This window comes from Monodon monoceros, unplaced genomic scaffold, assembly GCF_005190385.1.
Source record: "Monodon monoceros isolate NGI ecotype Baffin Bay Population unplaced genomic scaffold, NGI_Narwhal_1 Super_Scaffold_1, whole genome shotgun sequence".
Taxonomy (NCBI): domain Eukaryota; kingdom Metazoa; phylum Chordata; class Mammalia; order Artiodactyla; family Monodontidae; genus Monodon; species Monodon monoceros.
In genome coordinates this window covers 23,212,831-23,230,550 of record NW_021703765.1, presented here as the reverse complement: position 1 = coordinate 23,230,550, position 17,720 = coordinate 23,212,831, and the positions used below count along the sequence as shown (strand labels likewise).

General features: G+C 40.5%; 1 protein-coding gene across 2 annotated transcripts in view; it reads right to left on the bottom strand.

Annotated features, from left to right (window-relative positions):
* DYM (dymeclin) overlaps positions 1 to 14,876 on the bottom strand; it is a 377,165-nt gene extending 362,289 nt beyond the window's left edge. Inside the window, exon 1 of one of the 2 annotated variants that reach the window (XM_029234371.1) lies at positions 14,595 to 14,876. The gene's annotated coding sequence lies outside the window, so the exon portion shown is untranslated. The remainder of the gene's footprint in view (positions 1 to 14,594) is intronic. The other variant, XM_029234366.1, reaches the window with a different exon arrangement.
* Positions 14,877 to 17,720: the final 2,844 nt, after the last annotated feature.

The following is a 17,720-nucleotide window of genomic DNA, read 5'->3' as shown; positions in this document are numbered from 1 at the left end:
CACACACACACACACACACACACACACACACACACACACACACACACCCCACTTGCACTCAATGTATTTGGAACTCCCAAGACCCTTACCAATGAAAACCACAATAAAATGGAACTTGAAAAACCCACTGTCCAATCACCCCACCTCCTAATAGTCCTAATGCTCTTCCCTCTCACTGTACATCAGAAGATTTCCTGGCTTTCAGCTCTGCTTTCTCTCAATGTTTCAATAACCGAGGCTCTCTCCTGGTTTCACCAGTGCCTTCCACGATATTATTACTTATTACTTTCAAACCTCTCCTAGTCCCAACCTCTGACTGGAATGCCAGTACTAGCGATATGCCTAAAACAGGAATTTTTTTTAAACTTAAGGGTAATATAATATATATAACATAATTATATATATTAATATATTATATTAATTATAATATGTAACATGCAAAAATTTATACATATATATCCAGTAATTTCGTGGATAACAATGTTCCTTACATAAATCTATACTAGAAATAAGCAGCGTGCTTTTAGCAGTACCTTTCAAAAGACCTATCTTTAAGGCAACGTAGTGAATAATTCAATCTTAATGTGTGTAAAACTGATTCCACCCTCCCTCCCAAAACCAGTCTTCCCTCTCACCTTCCCACCACTCACCTAAAGTTTCCATTATGTAAAAACTACCTTTAAATGTTATGGTTTTGTCGTATATATGATGTATCTCCCAAGGTAGATTATTCCTCCTTATCCCTAAGTAACCTACAGCACACTGCTGAAGAGATATTACTCAAAAAAAATACTTTGAAATAGCCAAGGTCCCATAGCTAATAAACATATGAAAAGATCTTCAGTATAAATGAGGAATAAAATATGCTAATTAAAACAGTGAGGTATCATTTTTACCAATCTGATTAGCAAAGGTTAAGAAAAACCTTAATAGCAGTTGTGAGAGTAATAAGGAGACAGGCATCCCCACCATTAGTGTGTAGGTATTTGGCAACACCTGTCAAAATGTTAAGTGTGCCAACAATTTTGGTTTTAGAAATTCATCTCACAGGTAAACTCATACAAGTTGACAAGTTCTATACATACAGATGTTAATCACTATTTGGAATAGCAAATACACAAAATAACCTAAATGATCATCATCTGGAGATTACAGTATGGAATAAGCATATAATGGAATACAACGTAGCCACTGAAAAGAATGAGGTAGATCTTATGTGTTAATATGTAAAGATATCCCAAATACTGCAAGTAAAAACAAACACAAAGACACAGAACAGCTCATATAGTAAAATCCCATTAGTTTAAATAAACATGTAAATTCTTATATACGCCTAGATAATTTCTGGAAGGAAACATAAGCAATGATCCAAGACTGGTTACCTCTGAAGAATGGGAATGGAAATCTGGAGGGAAGAGACTTTTCACTTTATGTCCTTCTGTACTGCTTGACTTTTTTTTAAACCAGAAACATGTTGTAACTTACAGTAAAAAAAAAAAAAAAAAAAAAAAAATCTTAAATAAATGGATTGTTCTCTTTACCTGCTCTCCTTCAGGAAGGCTCTGAATGTGCTTCTGGCTTGTGCTTTAAACTCTATGTGAGTGACCCCAGAATTAATATTTTGTCTTGACTTCTCAGTCAAAATCCAAGCATAAATCTCTACATATTGAACATATCAACTGATGTCGTACTATCATCATAAATTTTAAAATAGAATTTAACATTTGTCCCCCAAAACAAGCAACCCTTCCAAAAGTCACTATTCCTATCAATGTCATCAGCATTCTTGGCTCAAGTTACCTCACTCACATACCCAAGCATACATTCCACACATGCCTATTACACACTTACTGTAAATGTAGGTGTTATGATGGCTACCGAAAATGCAAAAATGAATAAAACCAGGTCCCTGCCATTAATGGACTCAAATCCTGGAGAGACAAACATGTCAATAAATTATTATAACACATTTGGTAAGTATTACAATGGAGTTATTACAAGCATCCATGGAAATACACAGGAGCATCTGAGGCAGAAGAAGCACATATGCAACAGCGCTATTAGCAGATTTATTTACATGGTCTAAAGGCTTTAAATTAACTGATTCATTCAGTACCCCTTAACAACTCTGAGAGGTAGGCACAGTTTTCTCATTTTACAAATGAGGAAACTAAGGCACAGACAGGTTAAGTAACTTACCAAATTCATGAGGTCCCAGAGATAATAAGTAGAAAAGCCAGGATTTGAACCCAGGCAATCTAATTCCAGAGTCCCTGGTCTTTACCAGCTTACTAGGGTGACTCCCCAATGACATCAACAAGTCCTGTGGGTTCTTCTACAATACCCACAATTCTACATATCAACTTTTAAGCCCATCTCTTTATCTTCCCGCTGCTTCCATGCTGGACCAGGCTTCTACAATCTCACATGATTCAGTGCAACAGTATCCTGATTTCTTTGCTCACAATCTCTCCACTTCGATTCACCCTGCACATTCCACTACTACATTAATCCTTAAAAAAAAAAAAGGAAATTCAGTCCAGCATCAAAATTAAGACCAAAGGTTCTGGGCTTCCTTGGTGGCACAGTGGTTAAGAATCTGCCTGCCAATGCAGGGGACACAGGTTCGAGCCCGGTCCGGGAAGATCCCCCATGCCGCGGAGCAACTAAGCCCGTGTGCCACAACTACTGAGCCTGCGCTCTAGAGCCCACGAGCCACAACTACTGAGCCTGCGTGCCACAACTACTGAAGCCCACGTGCCTAGAGCCCGAGCTCCACAACAAGAGAAGCCACCACAATGAGAAGACCGCGCACCTCAACGAAGAGTAGCCCCCGTTCGCCGCAACTAGATAAAGCCTGCGTGCAGCAACAAAGACCCAGTGCAGCCAAAAATAAATAAATTTAAAACAAAAAAAGACCAAAGGTTCTAGTATGAGACAGACCCTGCTAAGTCTGTAGACTCAGCGTGAATCTCCATTTACCACTTATCAAACCCTACTGCATAATGAGAAGAACAACACTACTTACAACTCATATTTTCTGAGGATGAAGCAAGATGACACATGCAAAGCACTCAGTAAAGGACCTGGCACAGGGCATGTTTAGCCAAATAAAAGGTCAAGTATAATCTATTTTTAATATTTGTGAAGTTACCACTTCCATCATTTTACTTAACCAGCTCAAAAATATTCAATGATTTTTCATTACATGAAAAGCCAAATATTGACATTCAAGACCCTCCACAGTCTGAAAGCTCGCTTTCCAACTTTATTTCCAACTGTCCTCCAAACCAGTTCTCAAACTTCAAGGTACATAAAAAACACCTGTGGAGCATGTGGATAAAAATGCAAATGCTTACGCCTCAAAGATTCAGAATGTCAGGCCAGAGCCCAGGCATCTGCATTTTCTAAAAAGCATTCTCAGCGATTTTGATACAAATTGTGTGTGAACCGCAATTTGCAAAAAAGTACCGGAACAAAGTAAGGCAAGCCATGTTCTCAACACCTAGCATGCTCTCCCATTCCTCTGCTCCTGTTCACACCTGCCTCCCCCGCCACACACCTGTCCCACAGAACCTGAAACCCTACTCACTAAGCATAGTGTGAGTGCTCTTTTTTCTCTACAGTCCTAGAGCACTCATTATCTTCACCATTCATTTATAATTTAACTACCCTTCAAATAACGCCTTGTTTTGCTGTCTGACTTATACTGCTATTTAACACTTCAGATCAATTATTCCAAGTCAATTTTACTATCATGAGTGAAAAGAACACTATGAACAAGAAATGATATGCTCAATATTTTGTATTTAATTTGTGAAATATCTGATATATACATAAAATAAATCTCCTTCCTCTTCTATATGTACTGATTCACTGTCTCCTGATTTAATGTATCTTAGCTGGAAAGTAAACATTAGTGGATCTGAAAATCCATAATAACCAAATTCTGTCTTAACACCCTCAAAATATACAAATAACACCCTAGTGCACTTTGTCCTGACTTAAGTTGAGACTCCATAAATCATAAACTATATCCCAGAATCGCCTGTATGTATATATGTGTGTGTATACACACAAACATACACACACACACATTTGTACTCAACAAACTTTAAAGTGAAACCTCATCATTGAAACAGGAGTCCAGAGAAATAGCGGGCAGTGATCACTGGCCAAAGGACATGTTAAAACACCACAGGTGCCATTAGTCCAAGTAATGGAACATTCTCTAAAAGGTTACTATGTTCCAAGTGCTATATTAAGTACAGTTGGGTATTCCACGGCAGTGAAATGAAAGCAATGAAAATAAAAAGATGTAAGCCCACAAGTATAAGATCAAAGGAGGTGTGAAAGATGGAAAGGTGACAGAGTGCTAGTAACTGAACTGGCGGAGCGGAGGATGCCCCCAACATACCTGCCTGCCAAAGGAGACCCTAACAGGAAGCAAGCCAATCCATCCCACGGAACCCTGGGAAGGTGAAGGAACTGGAGAAAAGCACCATGAACGACTGGGCAAGGCAGGGGGCTCAAGTCTGTGAGTCTTTCCCCCCGAGTAGGAAACCATGTATGCGCACTCTGAAGAAATCTGAATGAAGAGACTCTGGACTCTGAAGCCAAGGTTGCAGAGAGTAATGAGGCAGAGGATACAAACAGGGGAACGAAGTTGAAGTCGGCCTGCTGCACAGATACACAGTGGGTTTCCCAGCCTCCAAAGCAGGAGACTGGAGGGTTCTTCCCAAGAGAAAATGAAGGGGGAACCACGGAAAAGATACAGACATTTGGGATTCCCCCCATTTAAAAAGCTGGCTTGCCATCTACAGCAATGCTCACCACTCAGCAAAATCCACTCACATGCAGAGCTTTCAATCAATACGGGGAGTCTCAATCTTAAATTAAGAGTGGTCCACCAAAAATGATTAGACTTGTGAGAAAAGCCTCCAATGTGAAATAAAGAAACCAAAGAAATTAATCAGAAAACAGGTGATTCTAAGAAAAAAATTTTAACTAATATCCTCAGGGAGATAATAAAACTAATAATAACAACTGCAAACATTTATACAGCCTACTATGTCCCTGGGTCCTATTCAAAGTGCTTGACACATATTGAGTCTTTTAATCCGCACTGGGTTAGCAATTATGACCCAAGGGCTAAATCCAGCCTGCTGCATGAAGAATGATTTTTACATTTTTAAGTGGTCAAGAAAAATCAGTATTTTGTGACACATGGAAATCCTATGAAATTAAAACTTCAGTGTCTACAAGTGAAGTTTTATTAGAACACAGCCATGGTCATTTGTTTACACACTAAAGCTGCTTTCGTGATATAACAGCAGAGCTGAGTAGTTACTACAGAGACTGTATGTGGTGCGTTCATCCCCTTATACTGCTGCTCAGTGCACTACAAATCTCAGGGACACATGTGACAACGACAGCATTTTAAGTGTCAGGCATATTGCCATACTTTGACATTTTTAATTACCAGTAAATATCTCTCATATCAAAGCAAGAACAAAGGGCAATTTCCCTGGTGGTCCAGTGGTTAGGACTCTGTGCTTCTACTGCTGGGGCCTGGGTTCGATCCCTGGTCGGGGAACTAAGATCCCGCAAGCCCCAAGGCGTGGCCAAAAAAAAAAAAAAGAATGAAGTAGACTGTGATGTCACACTTTTAAGTCACAGTGGCGTGTAGATTTTTTTTATCTAATTAGATATCGAAGTATTATGTTTATCATGTAATATCATCGTAGCTATGTCAGAAGAATACAAGATAGGTAGACATTACCAACTAAGGTAATAACATGACATGCCCTACCACACAGCACTCACTCCCAACTCATCAGAGCAACAATCAAGAAAATTAGATAATTTAAAACAAGGCATTTCATCACAAGCAAAATGTCTTCCCAAAAATAAAAAATGAAAATGAGGCTACAACCAGAGTAAGATTCTGAATGGCTCATTTGTTAACCAAGCAAGGAAAATCATTTACCAATCATGATTTAAATTGTGTTTGATTACAGCAGACAAAGAAATGTGTCCAGAGAAAATAAAACATCTTTAAGACTTGTCTCTCAGTGAAAATAATTGCTCCAAGAACAGCCTGTAAGGAACAATTACAGCCATGAATGTTTTCCAAATTGGTTGAGAAAATACTAATTCAGTACAACCTGAAGTGGCATCTGCTAAGATGAATAATGACAGATGGCGGTAAACATGTGTGGAGCAGAAAAAAGCTTAGCTGGACAAGTTTACAAATCTTATGAAAATGCAAGGTGTTTACAAAATTTTATTTTACTTTGCAAAATATACTTTTTTTACAAAAATATGTTACTTATGTTAACATGTGGATTTATTATTTCTATTTTTAAGTAAATTACATAAATATTTCTTAAATGCAAGGTGCTTATAGCCTACAGTGTTCATTATGCTATCTATCAGCAGGTACTCTGCATAAAAATATTTGAATCTATGATGTGTTATTGAACCAGCAGTGTCAACAGCCAACTTCATCCACTCTCAGGAACTTAACTATCAGTTCCATAAAATTTTTCTCAGAAATAAAAGCTGCATACCCTGATATGTCCTACCACACGACAACACAATGGCTCAGCAATGGTATAGTTTTACTTAAATTTTTCAAGCTCAGGGTTGAGACTGAAATTGTTCTGAACAAGAAGAACCCCCTCAACCACTGTTACTGGACACTGAATGGCTTTGGAAATTAGTTTTTGCTGCACATTTGATAATATTTCTCAATGAATTCAACCTAAAATTAGAAGGCCAACAGCACTTAAAAATCTGTAAAACCTATACTGAGGTAGTCATTTCAAGGACAAGTGACATTGTTTGAATCACAGGTAATGTCAAGCTGCTTTATACACTTTTTTTTTTTGCGGTACACGGGCCTCTCACTGTTGTGGCCTCTCCCGTTGCAGAGCACAGGCTCCGGACGCGCGGGCTCAGCGGCCATGGCTCACGGGCCTAGCCGCACCGCGGCATGTGGGATCTTCCCGGGCCAGGGCACAAACCCATGTCCCCTGCATTGGCAGGCAGACTCTCAACCACTGCGCCACCAGGGAAGCCCCTTTATACACTTTTGATGCTGTCAAAAATCAAAATAAGACTCGAGACCTCTACTCCCACACAAGTATGCAGTAGATATATTTTCCAAAGTCAAACTACAGTTCCAACAGCATTTTTCAGACCTCAGTACAAGTACAAAAGTACTTTCCACATTTCAAAACCCATTTAACTGTGCAACAAGGAGTTCCATGTAGTCCTCAACTGGAAGTGATTAGTTGGTAATGCAATGATTTGCTAAAGGGTAAATATGAGAAACGAATCTAACATAATTCTATAGATGTCTTCCAAGCAATAAATACGCTCTATTAAAACCACTGGGGGAATTTCCTGGTGGTCCAGTGGTTAAGACTCGGGCTTTCACTGCCGTGGACCCGGGTTCAATACCTGGTCAGGGAACTAAGATCCCACAAACCGTGCAGTTCAGCCAAAAAAGAAAAAAAAAAATATGTTCATAGATTGATATCAGTATTTGGCAATACTTATCTATGTAAAAAGATATATTCAAAGGTGAAATACATTAAATCTCATTACAAATCAGCATTAAACAGGAACATTTATGATCAATTTTGATGATAGGAAACAGTAACTTTAAACTCCAATTAAGTAAAATGTTATCCCTTCTCCCCCAAGAGACTTCATTCTTCTCATCAGCAAACCTTTATTACCAAAAAAAGAGTTCTCAACCATTATTTGTATTTTTAATTTCATCGATTAAAAAACTTGAGGAAATTTTTTCTCCCTTGTTTTGCAAGTACCTACAAAATATTCTTCATTTTGCCTCTGGGCCCACAAAGCCTAATTCTTATGATCTGGCCCTTTACACAAAATGTCTGACAACCCTTGGCCTAGAGGAATAAACTGAGACAAAGAAAGGTTAAGCGACTTGCCCAAGACCAAGACTACAGAGTTAGAAAGTGACAGACCAGGTTTCAGGCTAAGGCAGTCTGGGTGCAGAAACCATGCTCTTAACCACTATACCACATTGTTCCCATGAACCAAGAACAAGATGTCAAGGAAATAATCAAAGAACAAGAAAAGAGGGCTTCCCTGGTGGTGCAGTGGTTGAGAGTCCGCCTGCCGATGCAGGGGACACAGGTTTGTGCCCCGGTCCGGGAGGATCCCACATGCCACGGGAGGATCCCACAGGCCACGGAGCGGCTGGGCCCGTGAGCCATGGCCACTGAGCCTGCGCGTCCGGAGCCTGTGCTCCGCAACGGGAGAGACCACAACAGTGAGAGGCCCGCGTACCGCAAAAAAAAAAAAAAAAAAAAGAACAAGAAAAGATACTTGAAACTACTAAAAACTGATTTAAAAATTCAATAGGCAGTCTTGTGTGATAATATAGAAGCTGTGTAATTACTTGAAAGATGAGTGGATGTGAAATAAAAGCCATTTTGTGTACTGTTAAAAAAAAAATTCATTTAGAAGGTCTTAATAGATTAGTAACAGGAGTTCCAAACAGAAAGCACGAACAAAACAGAGGAGCATTAAGTTAAGACACTGTCAAGTCGGGAACTGTGAAGGTGTGAGACTGTACTTTACCTTCATTAACAAAGACAATGAAGCCTCTGGGAGAGGATGAAAAACAATTCACTGTCAAGGCAACAGCAGTAGCCAGAGTAACATCTTGCACCGGTTTCCTGGGTCCCAATCCCCACAGGTCTTCCAAAGTATTTGGTAAAAATCAGTAATATGTTCACAGAAAAATAAAGCAAATCGGGAGGGGGGCGGGGAAGCAAGGTAAACTCAGCTCAGCACTGATATTTATGCAGTCAGGATAATGTAAACACTGAATTAATCAAGAATTCTTAAGTATCTATACTACAAGGGCTGGAAGAGGGGGAGGAGGAGGAAGAGGCTCATCTACCACAACAGGCATCAACAGGTATTACCTAAAATTGATAAATCACAAAATAGCCATTTAGACATATTACTTATAAACACAGTTAAAAGCAGTTATCTCTGGGAACCAGACTAAAAAGGACAGGTAAGGCAGGGTACTGCTGATCTTCTATAACATTATTATAAATTATTATCTTTTCTAACAATTTGCAAGTATTACTTTAAGTAGAAATATTAACTTTTAAATACATTGGAGAGAATGTGCTTTACTATTTCACAATCATTGATTCATATAACTCAATGTGCAAATATCAAAGAATAGTACAGGGCTGAAAAAACAAACTAGCAATACCCAAGCTCCATCACACTGGTTATGTAAGCACAACGACTCCGTCAATATTTCCTGAGTGCCCACTATGTGGCCAGCACAATACCAAGAGCCAGGGTTAAAACTGTGAAGGATAGAATTTATTTACAGTTGAGTAAGAGACACAAATAAAGCAACATGAAATTATAATATGGCAACTATTCAAGACTCAGTGAAAGCTTCCCAGAGGTCATGCCATAAAAGCTAAGACCTAGGACTTCCCTGGTGGTGCAGTGGGTAAGACTCCGTGCTCCCAATGCAGGGAGCCCGGGTTCGATCCCTGGTCAGGGAACTAGATCCCACATGCATGCTGCAACCAAGAGTTCACATGCCACAACTAAGGAGCCTGCGTGCTGCAACTAAGGAGCCTGCGTACTGCAACTAAGGAGCCAGCGAGCTGCAACTAAGGAGGCCGCCTGCTGCAACTAAGACCCAGCACAACCAAATAAATAAATATTAAAAAAAAAAAAGCTAAGACCTGAAGGACTGGCCTGGTTGGGTGTGGAGTTAAGAAACTTTTCAAAGTAAGAGAAAAGCATGTGTGTAGGCCTAGGATTAGGAAAAACAGGCAGGGTCCATTCAAGGAACTGAAAAAAACTCAACATGGCTAGAGTAGGGAGGGAAGCAAAAAAAGCCAGAAAGCAAGCTGATGCCTGATAGGGAGACTTACTAAAGGGCATGTCTTCTACTTTGCCCACTGTAACTATAAAATTGCATACATCCCTCAGCCTTCTAGACCAGTGAACTCTTCCCCAATACACTGATGATTTCAAAATACCTAAGTCTAGTCCAGAACTATCCTATGGGTGCCAGACCATTTATCTGACTACATGCCATACATTACTATCTGGACCCAGAAATCAAGGGCCATATCCTAGAGATGACAGAGTAAGAAGCTGGAAAAGAGGCTGGGTCCCTGATGACAGCAGAGCCACCATACCAGCCCTGAATTGTCTACCTCTGGACTTCTCTTACACGAGAAACAAACTAACAACATGTTCAAGCTAGCAACGGTATGTTACTCAAAGACAAACCTAATCTTAACTGACACAGGAGGCTTTGAAAGTATTGTAAGGTGGAGGGTTTGCAAAAGGTATTTTGAAGGAATAATTGTCAAGATTCAGTGATTGACTTCAGGACTTCCCTGGTGGTCCAGTGGTTAAGACTCCATGCTCCCAATGCAAGGAGCCTGGGTTCGATCCCTCGTCAGGGAACTAGATCCCACATGCATGCCGCAACTAAGAGCCTGCATGCCGCAACTAAAGATCCCACATGCCACAACAAAGATCCCGAGTGCCACAACTAAGACCTGGCACAGTCAAATAAACAAATATTTTTAAAAAAAGATTCCGTGATTGACTCAATCTAAAAAAGAAAACTTATTATCTGTCATATGACATACAAAAAAATTGTTGTTAATTCTTCCAATATTCTTATTGGAGAGTTACAGCCACTTTTGGTGTCTGCATTTTTTAATTGAGATATAATTCACATGTAACATATTAATTTCAGGTGTACAACACAATGATTCAATATATGTATATACTGTATTGCAAAATGATTGCCACAATCAGTCTAGTTAACATCCAGCACCACACACAGTTATTTTTTTTTCTTGTGACGGGAACATTTAAGATCTACTCTTACCAACTTTCAAACATATAATACAGTATTATTAACTACAGTCACCACGTTGCACATTACATTCCAGGACTTATTTATTTTATAACTGGAAGTTTGCACCTTTTGACCACCTTCACCCATTTCACCCACCCCCGACCCCTCACCTGGTGTCTGCATTTTTAAAGAATGTAACAAAAACTAGAGAAGACATCAAAAAGTACTGACCAAACTTTCTTAATAAAAAAAAAAAAAAAAACAGCTTTCAGTAAATAAGAGCTATCTGTAAAGTTGTTTTCAGCTCTATTAGATTGCTTTGTCTACAAATAGACAAACATGAGTATAATTTAAAACTGCAAGCAGTTTTTAAGAAGTTCAAAGCATTAAGCTCAACTAAGAATCTTAGTAGGGAAAATAAGCTTAAAAATAGTCACAGATATATAACAATTCCCATTATGTTTACTGGAAGCCGTAAGCTAAAACACACCACCATCAGAGAGACCAGACCTTCACGCTCCAAGGCAGTCAAGACCTTGAGAGCTAAGCTGGAAAGTGGAACCCCCTCAGGAAGCAGGATACCAACTACAGGACTTCCTGAAATCCACCTCTAAGATTCAGAGTCTTCTCCCCCATCCTGGGAGAGGAAGAGCAGTAACAGCCATCTTGCCCCTCTGCTTCGCAGGCCCACAGCACTCAACCTCGCCCAGCTGAGTCACATACGGAAAATTCTAGATGGGAATTCAAGCCCAACTCTCACAGTAGCTCATTCTTCCTGAAAATTTTTTCTCCCTTTGAGTCTTCCTGTTGAATTGGAGGTGCCTCCATCACCCACTGGGACACAGAGCCCCTGACCTCTCACTCTGGGCATGGGAACCGTCATTGCCAGAGTGTCCTGTGACTTCAAGTAGCAGTTGAGCATTATATACACTCTGATTACAAGTAAACAATACTTAAAAAACATGAATATGAAATAAATAAATAAATAAATATGAATATGAAAAAGACCGAAACAAAATACAGAAAAACTTTACACGTTATTACACTGTTTTTGTATTTAATCACTTTTAAAGGTCTCATTTTACCAAAGCCTATACTACAAATGTCACAGGTATTTCCCACGTATTTGTTTACAGTCACTAAAAGGAAAATGGAACAGTCCTCTCCAGCACTAATTATTCCCATTATCTACAAAGTGAAAGAGGACACACTGCATTTGCAGCAGCAAACAAAATCACTGATTTTCTTAAGTCTCAACAAAATATCCCAAAACATACTGTGATAGGCAGAATAACAATTCCCAAAGATGTCCACACCCTAATCTGTGGAACCTGTGATTCGGTTATTTTACATAGCAAAAGGGACTTTGCAGATGTAATTAAGTTAAGGACCTTAAGTTGAGGGAAATTACCCTGAATTACCCAGGTGTGCCTGATCTAATCACATAGGTCCTTAAAAGTGGAGAACCTTTCCCAGCTGTGGTCAGATGGACTACAGAACAGCCAGAGAGATGCAATGCTGCTGGTTTTGAAGACGGAGGAAGGGGGTCACAAGCCAAGGAATGTGGCGGCCCCTAAAAGCTGGAAGAGGCAAGGAAACAGATTCTCCCCTGGAAACTTCCCAAAAGGAACACAGGCTTGACACACTGATTTCAGCCCAGTGAGACCCATTTCGGACTTCTAAAATACAGAACTTTTAAAGAATAAGTTTGTATTGTTTTAAGCCATTAAATTTGTGGTGATTTGTTGCAGTAGTCATAGAAAACTAATACACACACATTAAACAACTTCTAACAATATGTGAAATCATCTGGAGAGAAACATAATCAAATTGCCCAAATACTTAGAGCAGTATGAGATATAAGTTATTTGTGCATTTTGTGGTATATTTCACTTCTGTTTTTCTCCTGCCCTCACAAAACTCCATCCATTAAAAAGCTAGCCAAAGTGACAATTCTTCAAGCATTCTGCAGAAGGATGAACCTTATTAACCAAGAAAATGGAACAGTCAGGACAACAGGATTAATTGGAAAAATCAGGAAACAAACTGTATTTTTCAGGAAGTCAAGCATCAAAATGTTTGCACTGCTTCTTCAGTATCAAATGGATACCACATTTTAAAAAATAAGTCCTTCTAGATATAAAGAGCTTATTATTAATTTTTTAGGTGTGACAATCATATTGTGGGTATATTAAAAAGAGAGTGACTCAATCTTCCAGAGACATATACTCAACTATTTACAAATGAAATAGAGTTGGGAATAGGAATTCAGGGCCATAGATGAAACTAAATTAGCCTGAGTTACTGATTGTTAGAGCTGGGTAATGGCTACGTGGGGGTATATTACATTATCCCGGGTTGAGCTTTTCCAAATTTAAAAGTTACAAAAACAAAGTCCTCGACCTACTTATAATAATATAGATTTCTTAATATATTTAATAGTTGAAACTCCTTCCTGTAACATTGACCCATCTCAATTTTCTGCCACTTAATCCACGTGCATCAATTCTTTCATTCCCACTCATTCTGCCCTGTTTACTAACCTAATGAGCTTCAGGAAGTCACCTAACAGCTAAAAGGTTGATTCTTCATCTGCAGAATGGGAATAGTTATTCTTGCCCAGTCTGTCTCTGAGTTGCAGAGAAAATTATCTAAGATAAACAATACAAAGCAGGATAACCATTCAAGAAATCTACATTATTCATATCTTCCATGCTCAGCAGCAACCATTCACCTATTACTATAGATCCCCTTCCCTTCCACCTCCAGTTCCTCTCTCGAGCCCTCAATTCATCATCCCAAAGCCAGGGTCCATCTGAAACGGTGCACTCCTCCCCACCGCCTCCACACACGCACCGGTGTTTTCATATCTTTCAGCACCTTCTCTCTACACATCTCTCCCTCCAGCTTTCAAGGATCCTGCTCAATCTGCCCCCCTAGCGAGTCTATCCTGTGTACCCCTTTGCTGGCCCTATTACAATCATCCCATCCCTTCTATTTCAGTACTTTCATCCTATCAGCTTTATTAACTCACTACTGTTCACAAACACCCGATCTAACTTCCCACCCTCTCGCCTTTCAGTTAAAACACAATCGCTAGTTGCCAGGGAGTGGAGAATAAGGAGTGACTTCTAATGGGTATAGTTTTCTTTTTTGGGTGATAAAGATGTTCTTAAATTAGACAGTTGCACAACCCTTTGAAAATGCTTTTAAAAAACACCGAGTTTAAAAAAAGAACAGAAAACCACCGCGTTATACTTTAATTGTACTTTTAAAGGGTGAATTTTGTGGTATGTCAATTACATCTCAATAAAAATTTGTATGTCAAAAAAACAATCAATATTATTGCTCACCTTGCCCATCACACGCCCACTTGTCACATCAACCCCATCTTCCGAAGCATCGACTTGCTCTTTGGTATCCCCCCCGCCACGACCAACTCCCAACACCAGACTCGGACTGAGGCCCCTCTCACTCTCTTGATTAGCACACCCCCTCACTTCCCGGCTCTAAGTGCCACTGAATCCTGGAAGTGGGGGGCAGCTCTCGTGGCCCCGTCCCCCGCTGGCAGAAGGGACCCTTCTGCCCGGGGGAGGGGAGGGTGTCCCCAAACCCGCTCTGACAAGGGGCGGGGGCCCCGCCCGGCTCCCAGGGCCGCGCTGCCAGGGGCGGCGCCACAGCCCACCTGTCTCAGCCGGCGGGGAGATCCGCTTCCAGCTCACGGACGGACGAACGGGTGGCAGAGGGGACAGAACAAGCCGCGGTCGCCTCCGCAGCCGGGTTGGCGCACACCGGCTCAGGCCTCCATGTTTCCACGTCTCTGAGGCTCCGGCTCCGGCTCCGACTCCGGCTCGGCTCCCGCCCGGACAGCGTCAGCGCGGAGGCCCAGGGGCGGGGGGAGAAGAGGGAAGCTACGGAGAACGCCCGGGGTACCGAAAGCCCCGGCGCGCTCTAGCCGGCGGTCACGTGGCGGGCGGCGCGCGGACTTCTGGGAAATGAAGTGCTTCCGGCGTTCAGCGTTTCTCCACTCTCCTGCGCTTCCAGGGCAACAGCAAAGCCGCGTGGCAAAACTGAGAAGCGGCTAAACCTTCTTACCTTCGTGCTGCAGTCCTGGCTTACCCTACAGCACTTGTTCTGGTAACTTAACTTCATTAAGGCTCCTGTTCATTCCAGCACAATAATCACCCCAAAGTCAGGCAGTTCCTTGTAGGACTCTAAAGAATTGAGAAATAGGAAAATAAAGTTTGATGGAGGCAGAATAGCAGATCTAGAATTGCCTGCAATACTGTCAGAAAGGACAGGTCCAACAGGAAAGAGTGTCAATGTGGTGCAGTGGCAAAAGTATGGAATTTAAAGTCAAATGAGCTGAGGTTACCAGATTGACGTCCTTGGGTCCTTATTTCACCTCTCCAGCCAGTTTCCTCATCTAAAATACATATACGGGATCATGATGATACTAACCATACAGGACTATTAACGACGTCAGTAATAATAACTCACATTATGGGTTGTTTTCTATGTGCTATTCACTGTTACTTTATTTCTTCAAATAACACTATGAGATAGATATCACTGTTATTTCCTTAATATAAACAGTATGTGCCAATACACTCTGAAAAGTACCATAGAGGTCTTACATATACTTTTCCAACTTTTATTGCCAACAAGTTCCCTGAACTTGCAGAATAATTACAGGAAAATATACTAAAACACAAGATACCTGAGAAGCCTAGCTAAAAATGAGGTGATAAAAATGTTCTGAAATTAGATAGTTTATGGCTATGCAGCCATTGTAAACAATGCTATGAATATGTGTTCATGATATATTGAGAAGAAATGGTATGTACAGTATTACCCATTTTCAAAAATAAATTATATTTATAATACTTATGTATATATGGCCCAAGGGGAAAAAGGCTAAAGGAATATTAGCAATTATTATCTTTGGGAAATGAGGTCATGCATGTTTTTAAAATAAATTTATTTATTTATATTTGGCTGCATTGGGTCTTCGCTGCTGCACACAGGCTTCCTCTAGCTGTGGTGAGCGGAGCCACTCTTCGTTGCAGTGCGCAGGCTTCTCATTTTGGTGGCTTCTCTTGTTGCGGAGCACAGGCTCCAGGCACACGGGCTTCAGTAGTTGCAGCACGCGGGCTCAGTAGTTGTGGCTCGCGGGCTCTAGAGCGCAGGCTCAGTAGCTGTGGCACACAGGCTTAGTTGCTCTGTGGCATGTGAGATCTTCCTGGACCAGGGCTCGAACCCTTGTCCCCTGCACTGGCAGGTGGATTCTTAACCACTGTGCCACTAGAGAAGTCCCCATGCATGATTAAAAATAGTTTTTTCCTACATGTTTTTAAATTTTTCTGCAATAAATATGAATTACATGTATAATTTTATTTTTAAATTACTATAGCGAAAAGAGAGTCAGGCACCAAATCAACCTCAAAGTACTTTTTAATTTTGCCTATACAAAAATCACACAGTCTACCTACCCCAAAGTGACCTAGCAAAAACTGTGAGCATCTCTTCAGAACTTTCTTGATAGACCAAGAAGCAACTTATTCTACCTTGAGGCAATCCTATTTGTGAAATTTAATATTCCCTACCTTTTGTATTTTTTGCATGGCTTGAAATAAAAAGTTTCACTAGAAACCAGTGTTCCTAGGCAAATATCATAATGTTGCTAAGAAAACATCATAAATCAGAAAATAATAATAGGAATGGTTTTAACAATATGTAATGCATTAGTTGAAGTAGCAGTCCTTTGAAAACTACTTATTGTACATATAATGTGAAAAGTATTATCCTTGGTCAGCAACTTTCAATACTGTCTGCACAAGTATCATGACAACTTTGACTTGACTACTTCAGTGTCTGGTTATTGCAGAAACACTAACAAGAAGGCCATAAACACCCTCCCACTAAATGCAATGGGGTATCTTGGATTGGATCCTGGAACCACAAAAGGCAATAGTGGGAAAACTGATGAAAGCCAGATAAAGTCTGGACTTTAGTTAAAGATATTGTACCAATGTTAATTTCCTAGTTTTGACAATTGTGTATGGTTATATAAGATATTAACATTTAAGGAAACTAGGAGGAGGATATTCGGGAACTGTCTGTACCTTGCAACTCTTCTGTAAATTTAAAATTATTCCCTCTGGCAGGCCGAATAATGGCCACCCTGAAGATGTCCACATCCTAATCCCCCAAGACCTATGAATATATTAGTTTACATGGCAAAGGGGAATTAAGGTTGCAGATGGCATTAAGGTCACTAATCAGATGACCTTAAAATGGGGAGATTATCCCTAATTATCTGGGTGGGCCCGATGTAATCACAAAAGTAAAAAGTGAGAGGGAGGCAGAAAACATCAGTCATAAATATGGCTCTAGCAGAAGATCAAGTGATTCAATGTGAGAACCAGGCATTACTGGCTTTGGAAACAGATTATCTGCTAGAGCCTTCAGAAGGGAACACAGTCTTGCTGATACCCTCATTTTAGCTCAGTGAGACTGAGTCAGACTCTCACCCACAGGGCTATAAGACAATAAATTTGTGTTGTTTTAAGCCACTAAATATGTGGTAATTTTTTGTAGTAGTAATGGAAAACGAATACATTCAAAAATTAAAAAGTGTAGGGACCTCCCTGGTGGCTCAGTGGTTAAGAATCTGTCTGCCAATGCAGGGGATACGGGTTCGAGCCCTGGTCCAGGAAGATCCCACGTGCCGCAGAGCAACTAAGCCCATGTGCCACAACTACTGAGCCTGTGCTCTAGAGCCCACGAGCTATAACTACTGAGCCCACAC